The following is a 5,434-nucleotide window of genomic DNA, read 5'->3' as shown; positions in this document are numbered from 1 at the left end:
AGGAGGGAACAGGCGAAGAAAGTGGAGGAGAAGCCCTACCAAGAGCAGAAGGAGAAATCGTGCAAAGAAGAACAGAGATCCTGCAAGATGAAAGAAATGGGGATTTCCCCACAATTGACTTTTCAACTCTTACCTGGTCTCCATAATGAACCATTGAAATTAGGAACACAAAAGAACAGTGACAGTGGTAGAGTAAGACCAACCGAGGACAATACGAAGATGATACATGCACTCACGATCAAGATAAATGATAAAAACAGGAAGAAAAGAGAGGAACCTGTCAAACGAGGTGAAAAGACAGGATTTTTTGACAGGTTTAAGTCTCATGTTCCGCCACAAATTCTAACAGAACCAGGGGAACGAAGGACGGTTTCTGTATGGAAGAAGAAACCTCTACCGGAGGAGCCACTCTGTGGATAGATGCATCATATAACAAAGGGAGAAGTTGTTTGGGACCCCAAAGGATGTGACCTGACATTAACCAAATATGAGGAAGGCTGGGAGTTTATCATGAACAAGATAACACCAGCAGAAGAATTTGAAATAACAAGAATAGGACTGAGTGAAGGAAACAGTTACAAATGTTAAATTGGGTCCTACGCCAGCACCTGAACAAAAACAGCTGGTGACAACCAAAGCAATAACAACGGTGGCGGCTGCTGTGACGACCACTGCAACTACCACTAAGGTGACAGCAACTGCTCTTACCAAGCAGACCACGGTAACCACAAAGACACCTGACACATCAGAACCAAAGGGATTCTTTAATGGGATTTGGAACTTTTTGACAAACTAATGACCTACCTCAAGACAAGAACATTGCAAAGATGACAGACAGACATATCAGACTCAGAACCACTCAAGGACAACACACAGGAAGGTGAAAAACAAAATGGTACAAATGGGCTAAGTATACAGCAAACAAACACAGAATGGACAATTGTATTTTTTGTAGTAAATCACCTTTGTCAGATCTCATAATAGTCCCTGAACCAGCATCATTTAAAAACTGTGCAAATTGGAAAAATGAACATTGTACCAAGAGAAAGTATTCTATTCCCTTGTGTGACATAGAATGTAGGATTGCTCAAGGGAGCACTAGAAGCAGAACCATGTTAAACGAGACTGGATTGGGAGACAAGGATTGTGCTGCCTATAACATTAGAACTGAATTAAATGGACCTCAATTAGACAGAAGTACTGTGGTTAAAGGAAAATATGAATGTTTTTACAGCCATAACACCGAAGGTATTGATGTAGGAAACACCACTGTAGAATGTGATACTATTTGGGTACTAGAGACTGCAGGGGTTCGTAGAAACAAAGATAAAGGGTTGATAATGTATAGAAAAGGGGTTGTGGGGTAAATTAACTCAGGTTGCGCCATCTCTTATTATGCTAAACAAGACAGAAGTATTGCGGATAGTTTCTGGATGTGTGGAAAAAACAAACTGTTGAATGTACTGCCAGAGGATGGACTGGTCTTTGTGCCTTAGTTAGAGCAATTCAACAGGTTACCATTATTAAGTCACCCCATGATGACTGTTAACTCTAGAGTTAAGAGAGCGTATGAGAAAGACCCTGAGGTATACCTTGATGCAATTGGACAGCCTAGAGGGGTACCTCGGGAGTTCAAGGCAAGAGATGAAGTTAAATCTGGATTTGAATCTATATTTTTGTGGATAACACAAATAAGAACTTAGAGTGGATTAATTATATATACTATAACCTACAGATTCATTAACTATACTGACTCGGCTCTAATGGCGTTGGGGGAACAGGTACAGGCTACCAGTAAAATGTCTTGGCAAAATAGACAGGCTCTCAATTGGCTTTTGGCAGAGAAGGGTGGAGTTTGTTATGTTCGGGGATGATTGCTGCACCTTTAATCCCAATAACACTGCGCCTAATGGATCTTTTGCAATCGCTATGGCTAAACTTAAAGGTTTACGAGCAGAGGTTAAGGTGGGTTTGACTCTCATGTTTGGGATTGGTTGGACGTAACATTGGGAAAATGGGGAGCTATGTTTGCTAGGATGGCCATTATGCTGGGCAGGGGGTTATTGGCTCTGGGTATTGTATTTTGTTGTGTTTTACCCTTGGTGAAATCACTTGTGATCCAGACAATGGTTAAACAGATGATTGTAAGTAGAGTTGACCCTCCGGTGATAGTTAATCCTGTGCCGGGTAGCCCAGGCCATTATACTGATGAAAATGGACAGTTATGCAATGCGGTTGGTGGACCCCTTGACTGCCCCTTAGGTAATCCAAACTGCCTGTATGGAGTGGTCCCTGGAGGTGGGTACGCTTGCCATGGTTTTCGTAAGGAAGGTTTACCTGTATATGCTGTCATTCCAAATTCATAAGAATGTATACTGATACATATCCACAGAAAGGGTCATTTCTGTAGTAAGTGCAAGAGGTGCTATGTAAGGTTTTAGTATATCTACTTTTGCTCACGGTCTTGTGTTTTTGTATGTTTTTATAGGTATATCAAAGAATACATATCTGGTTTCTTTTAATTAAAAGTTAGTTTTGCCTTCTAAATACTAGGTTAAATTTTAAAAAAATGTAGGTAAGTGGGATATCCCGGTTACAAGTGTCTACGGACCTTGTCCTTAATCTTCTAACAGAGGTTGGTATCGCTGGTATCACATTTGTTGGAGAGGTGTCTGAGAGGGAGGATCATGTTGAAAGCCTAAATTTAGAAGGATGTTGTGTCAATTTTATAACTGCATGGAGGCCTAGTGTTTTCTCATATTCAATTTATTATTATACTCATTGCTTTTATATATATTTTTTTTTTCTTCACATAACTGAGATAACCTCGGGCAAGGCTTTGTACCTACATGCTCATGCTTCAACAAAATGTTATGTGTTTGTTTCTAACTAGATCTTTTACTCTTATGAGATACTAGAGATGTTTGGTCTAGTTAGGTTTCTTTAAATGTTTGTAATTAGATCTTTTACTCCTAGATATGTTGTTGGGAGATGTTTGGTCTAATTGGGTTTTGTAAGTATTTTATGTTTCAAATAGGATCTGGAGATGTTTGGTCAAGGTATTGTGCAAGTTTTTTACTTTTTGTTAATCAACTGTTGGGATTGTGCTCCATACATGTCCTTTTAAGTTTTTGGTGCTTAGTAAGCACAGGAGGGTTATTTGGGAGAAATTATGTACATATGGATAAACATAAATATACTGTCCTATATAAGAGAAAGATGCATTTGCCATTCTGGTAAGGTACATTGTCTATTGTATAGGACAGGAAGCCAGAGTGGAGTCATGGGAGAGGGCCCCACATTGGGCGCCAGGACAGCTGGAAACACTAAAAATGGAGACACAGTCTGCGGATATTAGACAACCACATGGAGAGGGGGCCCCACGTTGGGCGCCAGGACAGCTGGACACACTAAAACTAGAGACACAGTCTATTGATCCGAAATAAAAAGGCACACATACAAAGGAACAGATGGAGCTAACTACAGGATCAAAGCCTATAGCATAGAGGAATGTATATTATCTTTAGATCAAAGCAAGGGTCTTGTCACCATTAGGATCTAATGGAAAGCAGATGGGGGCGTTATTGGGCTGAACAAGCAGGATGCACGGAGTAGGATGGACTCATGTATTGTGTGTGTATAAAGTCAGAGCGAGTGCTCTGAAAAAGTGTGTGTTCCGCGGACCACTCAGGCTGGCGATTATCTTTTTATTAAGCCTATTGAATTTCACCGAGTTCTTGATTAGCGTCATATTTGAACCAATTTTCCACGACAGTTTCAACTAGCTTCGGGCAGTGTCCTCTGCTAGGAATTTCTTTACCAGGCAAGTTGCCTGAACATATTCTTACAATAATTGATGTTGTATGAGTCACTCACCATTGAGGAGTGCCATGTGGAAAACCAATCCTCCATGACCCTCAGCACTACCATAGGCAGGGATAAGGAATGGGGGAATTCATCCCTCAGGTCTACATACAAGGGGGAATGTTTAGTTTAATAATGAAGGTGGCAAAGGCTTAGGAAGATTTGATTCCAACACCATAGCTAGAGTACACTACACCCAATAGAGCCCTAAAACTCAACTCAGTTCCACTGCATTTAAAAAAAAAAATCATACCCTCTAATTAGGGACTGATTTAGACCTGGGACACCAGGTGTGTGCAATTAATGATAAAGTAGAACCGAAAGACAGCAGGCACCAGACCTCTTAGGGTAAGAGTTGAGTACCCCTGGCATAGATGGTTACCTTATGTAAACACACTTAATATGGTGACAAATAGCAGCAGGTTTGGGCTTTCGGTTAGGTCTGTAAGTCAGGCTGGTTGAATAGATGTGTTTTTTGCCAGTCACCTGGGGAATAGAAGGAGAAGCATTAGTCGTCGCAGGATCCAAAATGGCATACATTGGGTCAAGAGTTAGACATTACCCGTTTCTTGATGGCACAGCCATTGAGGTTGTAGTGGAATGTCGCCATCCCTTCTCCCGTGGGAAGAACAGAAAATGTGGACGGAACACAGTGTCCAAGGAAAAGACGGGCAGCATGTTCAACCAACTCTGGACTGACCTTCCATGTCACTTTAATGGAGTGTTTCTCACAATCCACATTAAAATCTAAAAATATAAAATTTGGTAATGTCATCATTCACATCTCAAGAGCCAACGCCACAATTTGGCTAGTCTGTTAGGCGGTCAGCATGAGATAAGTAGCCTATTCAAGTTAACATGGTATCAGCGCTACATAATCATATTATGTGTTCATTATTAGACGTACCTTCATTTGCAGCGCTTGCTGCTACGACAGCCAAAACAATTGCACATTGCCAAAGGAGTGACATGACTGAATGATCTAGGAGTGCCTACAAACTAGAAATATTTATGGACCAATTGATCCTAATCATCTTAATTCTGAACACCCGTGAGAGGTCAAGGAGCGATAATTATAGACCTAAAAACCTACCAACATCATCACTTTTGGTATTTCCTGGTCTGAAAACATCCTTGAATTTTTATGGGTTTTAAAAGTAAAAATGGTAATAGACACATCTTTTCCCCATAAAGTAGTCTGTAAAGCGTCTCACAAAACACGATGGACGGACAGAATAGTGACTTACACATGAAATAAAGTTGAATCAAAAGATTGAACAATCTGGTTTGCTCAATTTGACAGTACCACACTAAGTGTGGATTAGGTCTTTTTTACATCGATTAAAAGCGTATTTTATGCGACAGTCAAAATGCTGATCAAGGTTAAGGTAAAACCAGCCATTTAATTGGTGGCCAAGCCCGCTAGTTTACATACTGAATGGTCATCTCATCACCGACCTAGCTATCTGCCGTAGCTAAATATATGAATAGATCTGAAAAGCGCTATATAGTGGGCATCGCAGCAGGCCATTGGCATACCCGTATAGAATGCAGAGTTCGCTAACGTTAA

The 5,434-nt window shown here is 40.7% G+C and overlaps 1 long non-coding RNA gene across 1 annotated transcript; it reads right to left on the bottom strand.

Annotated features, from left to right (window-relative positions):
• Positions 1 to 3,953: 3,953 nt before the first annotated feature.
• LOC121845036 lies at positions 3,954 to 4,881 on the bottom strand. Its single transcript, XR_006082295.1, has 4 exons — positions 4,772 to 4,881; positions 4,427 to 4,611; positions 4,247 to 4,350; positions 3,954 to 3,968 (listed from the first exon to the last, which is right to left on the bottom strand). It is a non-coding gene; the product is annotated as an uncharacterized LOC121845036 (long non-coding RNA).
• Between the last annotated feature and the right edge of the window lie 553 nt (positions 4,882 to 5,434).

This window comes from Oncorhynchus tshawytscha, unplaced genomic scaffold (assembly GCF_018296145.1).
Source record: "Oncorhynchus tshawytscha isolate Ot180627B unplaced genomic scaffold, Otsh_v2.0 Un_contig_1219_pilon_pilon, whole genome shotgun sequence".
NCBI lineage: Eukaryota > Metazoa > Chordata > Actinopteri > Salmoniformes > Salmonidae > Oncorhynchus > Oncorhynchus tshawytscha.
The sequence above is the reverse complement of the archived record's forward strand: the minus strand, read 5'-3'. Positions and strand labels throughout refer to the sequence as shown.